The sequence below is a fragment of the Adiantum capillus-veneris genome, chromosome 9 (genome assembly GCF_014529385.1).
Source record: "Adiantum capillus-veneris isolate H3 chromosome 9, ASM1452938v2, whole genome shotgun sequence".
Taxonomy (NCBI): Eukaryota; Viridiplantae; Streptophyta; class Polypodiopsida; order Polypodiales; family Pteridaceae; genus Adiantum; species Adiantum capillus-veneris.
This window is the reverse complement of record NC_140939.1, coordinates 142,850,282-142,864,096: the sequence shown is the minus strand read 5'-3', so window position 1 is coordinate 142,864,096 and position 13,815 is coordinate 142,850,282. Positions and strand designations below refer to the sequence as shown.

The 13,815-nt window shown below is 37.3% G+C and overlaps 2 pseudogenes; one reads left to right on the top strand and one right to left on the bottom strand.

Moving 5' to 3' along the window:
* Positions 1–2,516: 2,516 nt before the first annotated feature.
* Positions 2,517–6,191, bottom strand: LOC147451295 (uncharacterized; annotated as a pseudogene).
* Positions 6,192–9,616: 3,425 nt separating this feature from the next.
* Positions 9,617–10,319, top strand: LOC147451294 (uncharacterized; annotated as a pseudogene).
* Positions 10,320–13,815: the final 3,496 nt, after the last annotated feature.

Below are 13,815 nucleotides of genomic sequence, written 5' to 3'. Positions count from 1 at the left end.
ATAACGATAGATTGTATCACATGACACAATAGCAACAACTAGAGGTAGCAATTACCACAACAATAGCAAAAGCACTAGCCCCCTCAACTGCAACTACTCTATAGCTAGTTGCATTGCGCATTATACGATGCACATATAATACGTCTTAAATGGGGATATAATGCAACACCTCTGATTATTTGGTTGTATTATACAATGCAATATATAATATGTCTTAAACGAGGGTATTATGCAATACCTTTGATTATCTGGCCAAAATATTGATCGAGCTAATGTTTCAATTAAATTATATTTCATCAAAATATTAGCTATTATTCGATCTCTAAAAGGTTAAATAGATAGTTAAAATAGAAAGCTAAATTAGTTCACTACAAGAGATCAAATTTTTACTGATGCCAAGTTATCAATGTCATTGGTGGGCATCGTATATGCATTGCTAAATTTGAGGGAGTCTCAATTTAAGAAAAATTAAATTTTAAAATACCAATGTTTATATCGACCGTGATATCGACACATATATCAATGGTTATACCGATGCATATATCGACACGTATATCATACATATATTGACATATGTTCCGATGCCAACCTATAAAAAAGGAATCATGGGTTCATTTTCACATTTTTGCCTCATTTTCTTGCTTCTCCTCCTTCCTCCTCTGTTGCGTTTCTCCTCCATACCTACAGATCTACCACATTGGGCCTCACCTAGCTTTGGATTTTCACTCGCAATGAAAGGGTATGTTTTTTTTTTTGGGTTTATGTTAGAGTGAGTGTGTATTTATTGTGTGTGTGTAACATAGTGTGTGCGTGTGTTTTCGTGCAGATTTTGCTTCAATCCCCTAAGCTCTTTGTGTTCACATTGGCCAACTTTGAGTGCTCTTTCTATCTTTTTTCTTACACACACACACACACACACACACACACACACACACACACACACACACACACACATATTTCCACATAATTATACACACTACATGCACACACACACACACATTTTCAAATAAAATGTTATAATTAATAAAATTTTTAAATTAGATTCGTCATTTCTTAATTTTTACATAAATGTTACCATAAACATTGCAATATATTGAAATTTGTTTATCATAAATATTTAGTCAAGAAAAGAAATTTTTTGGAGTTGTTTTGGTTTAGATTTATTTATAAGTAATTCTTTTATATTTATGTAATTTTATGTTAAGTTTATGCGATACTTTTAACTTGTGACTTGCCATAGATCAACTTGTTATTTAAGCGACTTATGGTTACCAAATGCAAAGTGGTTGTAAATGTTAGTGTTAGGATGCTTTATGTTAGAGATCGATATAGTTTTAGGTTATAGTGTTAGGGTTTAATTTGGCCATCTTCGTCCGTCTAGAACTTGCCAGTTAGGTTAGATTATCAGGGTTTGACCGTCTTAATCCGTTTAGAACTTGCTGTTTAGGTTAGATTATTAGGGTTTGGCCATCTTATAGCTGGCTAAAGTTGGCCACTCTAAATAGACTTTTGGCAGAATTGGTTTGGTTGTTTCAATCTATTAAGGTGTAGTGACTTCAATCTATTAAGGGCTAGCGACTTAGGGTTAGCGGCTTTTGGTTTGACTGCTAATAGTTGGCGGTCCGTGTTTGATTGCTTAGGGTTTGTCATGTAAAGACATTTAAGTTTGGCCACTTTAAATCGAGTTAGGGTGGCATTTGGCCATTTCAATCTTCTTAGGGCTAGCCGCTTAGGGCTAGCTACTTAGGGTTAGTGGCATTTGGATTGGTCGCTAAGAGTTGACCTTATAAAGGCGCTTAGGGTTAAACAACAAGTCATAAAAAAGTAGCACAATTCGTGAGTTATCATTTGCAAGGGTGCATCCAAAATTTCACAACAACATAAAAAAGAGCACTTTTTAAGTAGAAAAATGCATTACAGAAAAGAGTTTTTTTCTTTTAATAAAAAAGCTAGTTTGTCATATTACTATATTATAGCACTACTGGATTGATTCTTGATCTTAGAAAAAAGCTAATTATTTTAATAAAAAGACAACATAGGCACAACCTACAATTCTTTAGTTTCTAAATTGGCCATAAAAACAATTTTTTTGATCGTAATGTAGTCCTTAACCAACATTGTCACTCTACATATCAAATTTCATAGACATGGTGCTTTCATAACTACATAAGCAATAGATATACGAAGAACATCCAAGATAAATGTGAATATATTGGGCTTGCATGCATGGATTTTCTCCAAGAAAGCTCAAAAAAGGTTTATTCTTACAATGAAACTCCATCACATGCCATATAAACTTGAAAACATTGAGAATTTAAGAAAATAATAAAAAGCACAAATCAAAATAAGTATCTTCACATCAAAATGTCAAGTTTTTGAACATAGACATAGTTCGATGAGTTTAAAGTCATAAAAACTATGCTTGAATGGGAAAGATCTTCTTCCTCGTCATTCCTTGTCTCCTCTCCCATTGAAGTTATTTGAAGAGGAATTGTCACTAGCTTGCTCCTCAACCTCTACATTATCTGGTTCAAAATCCACAAGATCAAATATCTCCCCAACTTTCTCACTTCCAATTGGGGGTTGTGGCTCTCCAGATGCATCAAAGAAGCGAGGATCAGATGCCATGCTTTTCATTCCCACCTCTTGGAACTCATTTGGTAACTCCTTAAGAGCTGTGACTTGTTGCTCAATAAATTTAACTTGAAGTGAATCACATTCCATAGCAACCACATTTCAGCCTTGCTTCAATGCACTAACAGTTGTAGTGCATGTCCTCGCAAAGAGGTCCATTACCCATTCTCCTCTCGTTGAGAGTAAATCAATCAAATCCATCATCAAAAGTTGAGGCTTTTGATATGGATTTATGACTCCTTGTACATCTGCACCGGTATGTTTGAACTTTTTGCAGACTCCTGGTCATTCAAAAACATTTGTGCGATTTGGTTTCATCACAAAATTATATGATCCTTTACTCTGCACACCTAGAGATGAGTAAAATCCAATGGTAGCAAACTCACAAGCCCAAGAAAGGCGATCAAGCTTATATCCATGAATGTTTGGCTTTATCCTGCAGAAAAATAGTTCAGATGTAAGAAGAAAGCAAAAAATAACACCTTACTACTAGTATAAAACTTCAAAGGTTTCACTTACCATGTTAGCATTTGACATGTCATGGGCATGAAAAAATACTAGTGACCAAGAGTCACAAGTAGTTATTTTTCCAAAAGCCTCTATAACTTTTTTATAGGCAGATACTCCATACTTTACATCATCATTGATAGAGTTTGGGGCACTAAAACCATAAGGCGCATCTGCAATGGCTAGTGTGTAAGACCGTGGGGTAACAAATGTGCTCATTTCTTCAACCCTGCCGTCATGAACACACCAATGAGATGGAGACTCATCTACATGATCCAGAATATAAAGTGAGAGACCAGGAGTGATTTCAAAGCTTTGGGGTTGTTGTCTGCTTCGCCTCTCAAGACGACATCGTGACAAGAACTGTTCAAAGTCGAGAGGGATCTGCTTGATGGCAACCCGTGGATCTTTGTTCTAGAATACACAACAAAGATATAAGAGAAAAGGAAAAGACTTAATTAAAAAAAGATAAATTTGAAGTCTAACTAGAGTTGATTTTATTATGTGTAAGTGGATTCTAGAATCCTCAAAGAATAAGCTTTAATACCCATGAAATAAATCACAAGTTAAATAATCCATGGGATTCTAGAATCCAGCCACATGCAAAATAAAAAAACTTGAACTTTGGATTTCAGAACCCAAATGGTTTTCTTGCGATTCTAGAATCCAAACCCAAAACCAGCAAATGGGACATTGATTTAAGATTTTAAAAACTAAAGGGTCACCTTAGGATTCTGGAATCCAAAGCCACATAAATGTAATGTAAGAAGGCTATCAGAAGAGTCCAAAATAATCAAAAGCAATACTAGAAGATATTCAAAGTCATTTCTGGCCAAATAACAAGAAATTATAACCAAGGGGAACAACTCACCGTGTTAAAAAATAGCAACATGTACTTCTCCAACACATGGAGTTTGCTTGAGTCTAGATGGTACTGCACCACCTCGTCCCGATTAGAGCAATTCAATTTTTCAATCATTATTCTTTGCATGTGCAACATGGTCTTTTGCCTGATGATAGACAAAGAGAAATATTATTCATGATAGAAAGAAAAACATCAATGAATATTTCAATTCATTATAATTACAAACCTTTCAAATTCTTCTCCCATTTGCTCTAGAGAGATGCTTCCACCCTTCACATGTGAGAGTACATCAATAATCAATGATTTTTCACGTATTCCTTGCAATTGTCTCCATGGTATTATTTTCATATCTTCGGGGATGGGCTTTGGTGAATCCTCTTTTGAGACACCTTTTCTTTTGAAAGATGCATGGGACTTGCTTAGCTTTTGACCCTTTAGCTTTCCCTGCTCATGTAGCTTGAAGATCTCCTCTTGTAAGTTCCAAACTTCTCCATCTCGAAAGGCAAGTTGAAAATAGTTGTCATACTGTTTAGTATTAGGCTTTTGACTTGATCCACGACCACCTTTCTTTTTCACTTCAAGGCCACACTTTTCACAAAGTTCTACTCAAAAATTGTAATCGACTTTTCCACCACGCTTTATGGTATCAACCCACTCATTATGAAAGAATCTCATCTTTTGAAAGGCATCTCCAAACAAAAGTTCGAGTCAATGTTATGGTCAAGGGCAAGAACCTTTGCCTCCTCATCTGTTAAGCCAGCATACACCCAACACATGGCCATTTTGTATGTGTCCACATGCTCATACTCTGCAGCAAGCTCTTGCTTCGTGCCCCCAAGAACCCAATATCTATAGGACTCATTGGCCTTTACCCAAGAATTTTTTGTAGGACACTGTTGTCTATCCACCAAAACAAGAAAAGGTAACACAATGGCATTTGGCTTGTTGTCCATTTTGAACTTTAGGTTATGAACATGCTGCTCAATAACTGCATGAACCTCTAAGGGTTGTTTTCCTGTGTAAAGATCCACAGGTGGACGTTCAATTACACTTATGGGCAAAGGATCTACTATGCAAAAATATGGGCGATTGAACGTCCACAGGTGGACGTTCAATTACACTTATGGGCAAAGGATCTACCATGTTATTTTGTTTAACCCTTTCTCTCATAACATTTAAAGAGCTTGAATTTCTTGTATCAGGTAAAGGGGCACCAGGACCAGATGGAACAATCTCTGATTCAGGAAGAAACTTAGACTCTTTAGGTTTACCTGACTTTTTGCTTTGTTTCTTACTTGTAGCAGGGGTTTGGATCACTGTTGAGGGGGCATGTCCCTTTGAACCTCTTCATCACTAGAAGAACTTGAATTTTCTTCCTCCTCTCCTTCTTCTTCCATGTAGTCACTCGAAGATGTCTTCTCTGAGCCAAAAAATCTCTCCATCACTTCAGTATAGGTTTCCTATCTACAACCATAAACAACGAAGTTCCTTGAATATTTCAAGCTAAAACACAAAAGATAAAAAAGGAACAATAGAAGTTGAATTCTTACCAAGCCTCGTGTTTGCATGGCATCAATCATCAAGTCTCTTGTGCTTACAGGATTCACTTCAGTGATCTCAAAGTCTTTCAATAGAACAAGAACAACAAGGAGACTTGAGTCATTACATTGAACAAGAAAATATATCCTGTTTTTTCCTTTGTGCTCTTGTACTTTATCAATGCGCCCAGCAAGAGTAAACTTATTGACATCACTTGAAGGTCCTTTATGTTTCGTAACAATTAAAAAAGGAGTTGTTGAATCAATCAATTGCTTTTGATACCCAGGATGCCCAATGCAAAACGCCCAAGCATGCTCATATTTGGGTTTTGCAGGAACATTACCCCAAATATTTGTTTCTTTTGAGCTTTGAAGGGTTATTGCTTTTCCTGTAGGTGTGGCTTCTATACTCTTGTCCTTTGGCTCCTTCTGGTGATTCTCTCTAGTGAGCTCAGTTGACGGCTCACGAGGAAATTGTTCTGCAGCAAGAAGCATGGGCTTCGTGGTGCAGGAAATTGCTGAGAAGACATTAGTGTACCTGAGTGCCCTCCTGAGCTTGAACCTAGTTGAGGTTGACTGGAAGTTTTCTCCTTTGCAGTCACTTTAAGCTTTTTACTTGCTTGAAATTGTTGCGAGTGAGATGCCATGACCTTCAAAAAAGACACAATCATGACAAAGAAAGATTAGCATATAGACAAAATAAAGTATAAGAATGCGTTATGATGCCAAACAATGAAATAAAAGGTGTAGAATTTGGGTTTATAAAGAGCCTCTTGTAGTCATATCAAGAGTGAAATGTAATTTAAAATCCATGAGATGTAACAAGATAAGAGTTTAGGATTGTGGAATCTACCTATACAGGAAAGTGTTGTGTGCTATCTAGAACTTAGTAGAAAGTAAAAAAAAGCGATGGTTTGGAACTTCAGAGTATGTATGGTAAGGACAAAGAAACAAATATTTTTACAAACACGTCTAGCCTCAAGTGGATTCTACAATCCATTTGGATCACCAGAGAAGCATGAAGGGGACATAACAATGGAGCATATTGGTCAATGTTAGAAGAGCAAAAACGGGATGACGGCGAGTGCATGTTGTCTCAATTTTTTTTTCAGAACGAAAATGCACATGTCAGATCCATCATACCATCAAAACACTGTCGGCCTCGACACACTGCGGCTTGTGTCGAGGCCAATAGTGTTTTGATGGCATGATGGATCTGACATGTGCATGTTCGTTCTGAAAAAAAAATTGAGACAGCATGCACTCGCCGTTGTCCTGTTGTTGTTTTTGCCATTTGCGCACCACCAAAGCGCTCTCTTTTTCATCATCTGTGCATGGATTTTAATGAAAAAACCAATTGCGTACCTTTTCCCTGTTTGTGGCTCTAGATGCTACTGCTTCTCTTGTCTTGTCATGTTTGCTAGAGGGGTGTGTCTGTGTACGTTCTTTGCCTTAAACGTTGTAGTTTTTGGATTCCAAAATCCAATTTTTTTTTTAAAATCGGATTTTGGAATCCACAGTCTCTGTAAAAACGGATTCTGAAATCCATAATTTTAGTAAACATGGATTTTGGAGACCAGAGTCTAGGTAAAAATGAATTCTGGAATCCACAGTCTCCATAAAAACGGATTTTGGAATCCACAATCTACGTAAAAACAGTTTCTAGAATCCACAATCTCCGTAAAACGGATTCTGGAATCCAGTTTTACAAAACTTTGGATTCTAGAATCCACTTCATCCATAAAACCAGATTCTGGAATCCACTTTGCAAAAGTTTGGATTCCAGAATCCACTTTTTCATGGACTTCAATTCTAGAATCCTCTTAGTTGGATTCCTAAAACTCAAAATTGGATTCTAAAATCCATGTTTCTAAAAATTTGCAATCATAACACCAAAGATTGCACAAAGTTGGATTCCAAAATCCACTTTGATTGACAAGTTGCATTTCACATGCAATAGTGGCCTTAAAAGATGGATTCTAGAATCCAACTTTATCATAGGCTTCAATTCTAGAAGAAGTTATACTACTCTTGTCTTTCTTGAAAAAATTGAACCAGTAAGTCATGTCTTTTTGTACAATTTGGTTTTTTTAACTGAAAATATTCTAAAAGTTTGTAATTTTATGAAAATAAACAATAGGATTTTGGAATCCAAATTTTTGTTCCACTTTAGATTTTACTCATTATATTGTGCTTCACTCTTTGAAAAAAATACTTATTAAAAAAACAGAGTTTGTTTTAGCGCTAAAATTTTTTAAGTGACCTAGTTGTTTTTCAAATTTTCTACAATTTAACCTAAAACTTCAATACATAAAATTCAAGAATTTTAAAAACTTAAACATACTAAAACCTTTGAATTAATGCTCCAAATATTGAATAATCCAAAAATTCTTGCTTACCTTGAAAAAGGAATTGTTAAAAAGAAGCACAATTGCAAGCAAGTGTCATGAGTGCTCTAGAGCTTGAAATACAACTTCTGCATGTGAAAATGCATTCGTCCCCTTTTAAAGCCTCTTATTTTTTAATATAATATATTATTATTATTTTTAAAAATAAGTTTTATTAAAAACCCCCTATTAAGTCTCCCTTTAGAGCTATAGTCATGCAAGTTGCTTCATTTTGTTTGTCACACTCTACCAAATGGAGCTTCTAAGTAGTCCTAGTAATGTAGAACCTTTTTGTCCTTCTATGTCACTAACACCTTCTATAAACACAATTTTTCTTGCTAGTGAGGGAACTCCAATTTCTAAACGGTGCTCAAGAAGAGTTTCATTTGATGTGGTGGAAGAAGAACTACAACATCTTCACGGGAATGAAGTAGTTAACAACACATACCATGAGAAACGACAAACTCAAGGGGTAAGAGGTCAGAGAAAACAACGACTTCTTTCAAGGTGAGAAGTTCGAGCAACATCTAGAGTGTTTTTTTGTGCCCAAAATTGTTTGAGAAGCTTAGGGTTTCATAAAATCCAACAAGAGCGTAACAATTTTTTCAACTTAAAGAGGGGTCCACAGACTTGAGGTCACGTATATGTTGCTCCACCTCCTCAACAAAATATGTTGTATCGGATGTTGCTGTTTGCAGAGCGTGTTTCCTAAAGGTATTTGGCATAAGCAATTTAAGAATTCAAAAAATCATATCGAATGTGAGCCAAGAAAGTGTTTCTTTAGCATTTAGCACACATGAAACCCCCCAATGTTGTTTCCTCAAACAATGGTTGGGATATTTCATCACCTTTAATGGAGAAGTGCTACCTAACTCAAACTTCAGACATCTACCCGACAACTTTACTAAGCGAGAGGTATACAATTTATATGTGGAGTCACAAAAAGATAGTCTAAACTCCACTCTTTCGCTACCATCTTTCTTGCAAATTTGGAGACAAGAATTTCATCATGTTAAAATTCCCAAGAAGAGCAGGATGAGTGTTTGCCAGATATGTGCAGAGTTAAAAGCAAAGCGAGACACAACAAAGACTACGGAGGATAAATGTAAGTTATCTTAGTTTGGTTAGTTAAATTGAATTACTTCTCTCAAAAATTTCAAAAATCTAACACTCTTCAAACTCTTTTACAGTGCCCATTCTACAAGCATTGAAAATTCACAGGGAGCAAAAAAGTACAGAGCGCCAAAAGCTAGCAAAGCACAGGAAAAAAGTGTTTAGAGAAAAAAGACAAATATCTAGGCCTAGTCATTGATGGCATGGATCAGAAGAAAACAATGTTGCCACATTTTATGCGTCCTTTAAAGAATCTCAAAGAGGAAAACTTCATCCAGCTCCATGTTGTTGGAGCCTTAGTTTTCAATGGTGTCATGTCATCCAGGATCTTTATTAATTTTCCAAATATTCATAATGATCCTAATTTGACAATCACCATCATGCAGAACATTATTGAAGAATGGCAAGGTGAACTACCACCTGGCCTCTACTTACAGCTTGATAACACTAGTAGAGAAAATAAAAACCAAGTTCTCCTTGCATACTTGAATATGCTGGTGCAAAGGAAGATATTCAAAAAAGTGAAGCTTGGGTTTTTACTAGTGGGACACACACATGACCAAATTGACCAAATGTTTAGCAGGTTCTCGGTCAAGTTGGCAAAGAAAAGCACATTTGACCTTCCACAAATCTGTGTCATGCTGGAAGATGCCTATGTTCCCAAGCCCGCCATTAAAATTGTGGAAGAAACAAATGATTGTAGGTATTTTTCGATTGGTGCCGCCACTAACATGCCATATTTGCAAATCTCAATGATCATAGTTTTCAACATCAATTTAGAATCAAGCAGGTAGAGGAACAGAATCTCATGTGGTGTAAAAAATACTCAAACTCTGAAGATTGGTTGCCAGCGGAGGGCTTGAAGTTCTTATTGTTTGTTCCTGATTGTGAAATTCAACGAGCAAAGTACATGTTGCTCTTTACAACAAGTGAGACACAAAAGCTGAGAGGGAAAACCGCCCTATTGATCCTCTACAATGCCTAAATGAGATCAAGGAGACAATACATGGTGCACATGTGTATTTCCCAGCAAGCTCTCTAGAATGGTGGGTAAGTTTTTTTACAAAGCAGGTGAAGCTGGTTGAAAAGCTCAAGGATGACATGTTTCGGCGTGAACATGCATTTGCGTGGCACCATGGTGGTCTTTGCAAAAGGAGTGGTAATGTTGTGGCTAGTGGTGTAAACAATGTGCAGATTTCAGCCGATTTGTTATCTCTTATTCATGGAGAAAAAAGGGAGATGTATGTTGGCCCAAGGAAGAGCACAAAATGTTGACAATAGGAGGGAGAAATGTGGGAAGGAGATGTAAATGAGATAAAAGAGGGCACAATGATTGCAGTTCTTGCCACAAACGATGAAAATGATCATCCCTTTTGGCTTGCAAAAGTCACAAAAGTTTTCAGCGAGCACGATGTATTGAATGGCATGGGAGTGCATTGGTATCGAACAACTGCAGAAGATCCATTGAAAGGATAATATGATCCTGAGATGGTGAAACCAAGCAAAAAGGGAAAAAAATCAGGAAGTTCTCGTCGTGTGGACACACTTAATCTAGAGGATGTGGAAATCCTTGTGTATGGGTTTGACTTAAAGAAATCTAGTCACTTACGCAGAACAACCATTGAGATGTTGAAGCAAAAGGTCAAAGATCTCTCCTAGACATTACAAGGGGAATTTTTCTCCTTTTCAATTATTGTAATTTATTTTGTCTTGGAATCATTAATGAAGTGTGAAGGTTTTGGAATCCCTTAAATGTAGTAATTTTTTTAAAGTGTTTTTAATTTCAGTGCTTAAGTGAATTTTATAATGTCTAAAAGTGGGTATTCTTTTAAAAATTTGAAGTAAGTCATAAGGTAATATGGTATTTTTTCAAATAATCTTCAAAATGTGGCCCTTTTATCATGTTTTTTGGAAAATTCGACTTGAGTTGTCGTTTGCATGATTTTGTTGTCATTTTTCATAACTTGATGTTGTTAGCCATGTAAAGACGCTCTAAACCGACTTAGGATCGCTTTAGTTTGGCCATTTTAGTGCGCTTAGGGCTAAGTACTTCAAGTTAGTAGCTTATGGTTTGGCCAGTTCAATCCACTTAGGATTGGTCGTGTAAAGGCACTTAGGGTTGGCTGATGTAAACCGACAGGGTCATATTGATTTGGCCATTTTAGAGCGCTTAGGGTTAACAACTTTTAATTTGTGCGCTAATAGTTGGCCGTATTTAGCCGCTTAGGGTTGGCCGTGTTTGTCCATTTAGAATTGGCCACTTAAGGTTAGCCGCTCTAAATCGGCATAAGGTCGCATCAATTTATCCATTTTAATCCACTTAGAGCTACCCGCTTAGGGATAGCGGCTTATGGTTTTAGTTCTTCTTGGTTTGGTGGTTTTAGTCCACTTAGGGCTAGCCGCTCAGAGTTAGTGGCTTTTTGTTTTGCCGCTCTAAATTGGCTTAGGGTCGCATTAGTTTAACCTTTTTAATCTACTTAGGGTTAGTAGCTTATGGTTTTAGTTCTTCTTGGTTGGGCTCCTTCTGTCTGCTTAGGCTAGCCACTCAGGTTTAGTGGCTTTTGGTTTGGCCACTTAGGGTTGGCCGTGTAAAACTGCTTAGGATTGGCCATGTAAAGCCGCTTAGGGTTGGTCGTGTAAAGTTGCTTAAGTTTGGCCGCTCTATATTGAGTTAGGGAGGCATTAAGCAAGCTCTTAATTCTCGCTTAGGGCTAGCTTCTTAGGGTTAGCGGCTTTTGATTTGGCCCTCTAGGAGTTTTAGGGTTTTAGAGGGCTGATAGCTTTTGGTTTGACGGATCTAAATTAGCTCAGGGTTTGACCGCTCTAAACCTAATTAGTGTTAGCGACTTTAAATCAACTTAGCTACAATAGAAAATTGATGAAAACCTAGAAAAGAAGCATTCTCTAATCAACAAACCGACTTTTGGTTTGGCCACTCTACATCAACTTAGGGTTGGCCATGTAAATTTTCTTAAGTTTGGCCGCTCTATATTGGCTTTAGGTGGTGTTAGGCAAGGTCTTTCCGCTTAGGGCTATCTTCTTAAGGTTAGCGGCTTTAGGTTTGACTGCTAGGAGTTTTAGGTTAGAATGTTAGAGTCTTAAGATTTGTCCACTACATCCATTATCATGTATATATGGGTGTGTACTTATCTTGCACCCACAAATATAGGCATTGACCAATAAAGACGATAGTATAACCAAGTGGTCCTGATCTTTGTGCACCTCTAGACCAAGGTGTGCGGGGATCGGGCATGGCTAGAGAATGTGAGGTAGTTTACATTGTGTCAATGTAGAAACTCTAAAGGGCTAGCGGCTTTTGGTTTGGTTTAGAGATTGATCCAATTTCATCACGGACTCAACAGAGGAGGAAAATATCAAATGAAACGCCACCGGTGGAGTCTATCCCACCAACACTTGATGCCACATTCCAAGAAATTGAGATGGAAGATAAGAGATTGACTAGTGATTCTTTTAAGAACTCTCCTGTAATGTCTACTTATGATTAACGGATTTTAATTATTGTCCAATGGTGAATAGATAGTGATTTGTGTTGGTTATTTATGATTAAATGAACTAACGTATTGTATTTATGTTTCAAATTAGTTTTTGTAGACATGGAAGATGACGAGGAGCCATGCTCTTCGAGCTTCCTATTTTCTAGTTATTGTGGATGGCATGTCACTTGAGTAGATGGCTACATTTTTCCTCACATTTTTTCCCTGAGCAGTGTGAATATGTACAGACGTTTGGGAGATTTGGTCCTTCCAGACCAGATACACCTACTCCGACTCCTATGACCAACGTGCAAGTTACATCGGCTGGTGGTGCCACACATACAACAAGCATTCCAATTACACCAATGGGTTGAGCTACACCCAAGACTGCACTCTCTTGTTCTTCTTCTCAAGAAGATGAAGGTCTCATCATTCTTTTGGCGGTGGTTGTTTTGGTAGTGGTGCTATCGATGCATCCACCTCTCTCTTTAGTAGAGAGTACACCGCTTAGCACACCATGTATACCTTGGGGAGCACATGAGTTTGACCCTAGCAAGGTGTACAAGACCAAGGATGGGGCACGGATTATGGATATGACCAAAAAAGCCATGCAATAGAGGGTTTGACAACTTTGTACGGTGCAGTTTTGGCAATCTGTGATAGAGCATAGGGATGCTCAAGATTAGGAAAGAAAAAAATTACATCATTGATGCAATTCATAGAGAGTTTTCTAGCACATGGGTACGATCCAATTTCCAATGACTGGATCTTGAGTGTGGCTATTGCGACAATGTCACATCATCGATTAGAGGCAAGAAATAGGTAAAAGAATAATGAGCCAAAGCCGGCATGGTTGGACACAGAGGAGTGGGCAAGGATCGTAGGAGAGGCTCAGGAGCATCCTGATAGGTTTCAACAGTAGCAAGAGTATGCGTGGAGTCTGTAGGTTTATCTCATCTTGGGAGTGGAGGCTACGAGACTCTTTGACACGAGTTTGTAAGTGTCATATACTATATAAATAGCGTATATACATATGTTTTTTCAATGTTTATCTTATGGTTCAATGTTTATCTTTTAGGAACTTGCCAAGAAGCGTCCTCCAACATGTTGAGAAGAAAAATATGGATTCAAGCATAGATTGTCAGGACTTTTGTGTCAGCTTCAGGATGAGGGAGAGATTGTTGATGGGGAGGTATTACCTTGACGAGTATGGATTTTGTATATGTTTTTATTGAGTATAGTTTATGTATAGTTAGTTATGGTCATGCTTTTGGTTC